Consider the following 2,546-nt stretch of genomic DNA (forward strand, 5'->3'; position numbering starts at 1 on the left):
TAAGACATCACCAAAGGAGTAAATATAAATACTGATAGAAAGATACTCAGTTTAAGGACTGAGCAGACTCCAGTGTTAGTATGTTGGTATATTTAGATGATGGTAATCCAGCAGAGTTTACCCAGGAATATTAGCTAGAGATAGAAGGAAAACAAGTTCAGGTAAAGAAAGATGAGTATTCAGCAACATGGAGTGGGTTCAAGGGGGCCTGGAAAGAGATATTGGATATAGCTCATATAGAAATTGGACACAGTGTATATGGAAATTTCTTTTAAGGAGTCTTGTGTAAAGAGAAGGATTGGGGCTATAAAAGCGTAGAAAGTGGAATTGCTAGTGAATTTATTTTTTATTTTTTCATTGAGTGAGAGAAAGTGTAGAATGTTTGGATGGTTATGGGAAAAATCTAGAAGAAAAGAAATATCTGATGATACAGAAGCAATAAAGGGATGACATTGTAAGGGTAAATAGAGATTGAAAGAAAAAATAATAATTTTCCTTATGATAAAAGGGAAAAAGGCTCCCTCTCTCTGCCCCTTTCTTATAACATTTTTAGATAGAATTTTTTTTAGGTCATTGTAAATTCTTTCTCTACCCCTTTGATGTGTACGTAAATCATTTTAAAAGCTAAATAAATCTCTTGCTGGTTTTATAGCCAAGGAGTGTTTTTCTCAAGGACCTAGGAGGCATCCCTTTGAATTGTAACCATCAAGGAATATAAAGTTCTTATCTCCCACTTTCTGAGGGAAGGTGGGTGCCTAACTTCAGTAGATGCCACACTCCAAATTACAAAACTGCCTTATGTCATAAAGATATAAGAAGTTTATTTTCCTTTGGATAAAGCCAATTAGCTAACACAGGTGGTCACAATTACCAGGTGACTTTAGAATGAACTATGTGTAATCAATGGTGCTATCAAGTCCTCTTACTTGAGGAATAGTTTGTCTTGAGAGCATGTATGCAATGGGTTGTATCTGCTTGGCTTATATAAAAGGGTGAGATTTCTGTCTATCTTTAGTGGACTGCCTTTGATATACATCACATTCTGGTTTAATTCTTATTCAATAACAAAACTGTTTTCTTTCTCTTCTTTTGTGAAGTGGCTTTCTGGGTTGGCAGGAAGTTTTGTGTTTAGTTATATTTTCCCAACAGTATCCAGTGACCAAATAGAGAGGTTGGCCTTAACTAGGAGCTGAGATGGTTCGTCTTTATACAGGGAGAAGGTACAGTCTATGGCCACAAAGAAGACAAGTATGTAGTATTAAAAACAGGATAGCAGGCCCCCCAAAACTTGTTTATGCTAAGCCCCACATTGCCAAAATGGGAGGTAACATAATTACAGTTTTGGCTCTCCCAGAATTGGAATCTTAAACCAGTCAATGAGTAATCCTTCGATCAGCACTAGTTAGGTCATCTGACTGATAGACTTCTGCCATTTCCCAAAGGAAAGCAACTTTGCAATAACCAACCTGCTTTTTTTTTTTTAACCTAATATAACTTATTTGTCCCTGCTCCTTTCTGCTTATAAAAGTTTTTTTTTTTTCCTTGGACAGACCCTTGAAGCTCCTTTCTGTCTGCTGGGTTGGATGCTGCCTGATTCAAATCAATTTTTGCTCAAATAGACTCTTAAAGTTTTCAGTATGCCTCAGGTTATCTTTTAACAATAGGGATGGTGGTAGAAACTTAATGGAAACTCTCTTTTAACTGTCTCTCTTTTCTCAGTGAAAAAAGAAAGGCCAACAATGGCATGTGGTGTTTGATGTGCAAAAGTCTGAGATTGTAAATGGTCAACTAGGAGAGTGAGGGTGGGCGTGGGAGATAGAGATCAAGGAATACAGTACTTTTCTAGACATTGCTAAGGTCCACACGGAAAAAGTGTTAATTAAACTGAGACCAGTCAATGTAGAGGTATTTTTCTCCCAATATGCTAAAGCACAATAGTCCTTGTACCAGCTTGGTGGAGAGTTATTAGATTATGTTGTAGACAATAAGCATGAAAACAATGAATGGAAAGAGGGTCAAGTCACTGGGGGTTTTAAGCAAGTGACTGATTATAGTGCTTGATCGTGGAATTTAAACTGATTTAGATATATTAGTCACTTAAAACATATTAATTACCTACTAGAGACCAGGCACTGGAATAGAATATAAACAAGAGAGTGTCCTTTATATTCTATGAGAGACAGCACTGTAAATGTACACACTTGGATAAGTGAGCTATTATCAGAAGTGTTAAATTCAAGGGAAGGCTATCAAAAAGGAAGATATGATAGACTTATAGCATGGAAGTGGTCTTTGAGCCTATAGTCAGAGTGAGCCTGACTGCAGAGAGCACATTTGAATTGAGACCTGAACCCCAAACTGGCCACCCTTGGAAAATTTGAGGGAATCACATTCTCAAAAAAAGTAAAAGTGGTAGTGAGGACAAAGGTAGAATGACCTTGACACATAGAGGCAGTTCAAGTGTCTGCTGTATAGTCAGTGAAGGATTACAGATCTGGGAAGGTTAGACTATGTAGAGAATGGATCAGGGGGGTCAGGAGTCAAGG

This window comes from Monodon monoceros, unplaced genomic scaffold (assembly GCF_005190385.1).
Source record: "Monodon monoceros isolate NGI ecotype Baffin Bay Population unplaced genomic scaffold, NGI_Narwhal_1 Super_Scaffold_8, whole genome shotgun sequence".
NCBI classification, from domain to species: Eukaryota; Metazoa; Chordata; class Mammalia; order Artiodactyla; family Monodontidae; genus Monodon; species Monodon monoceros.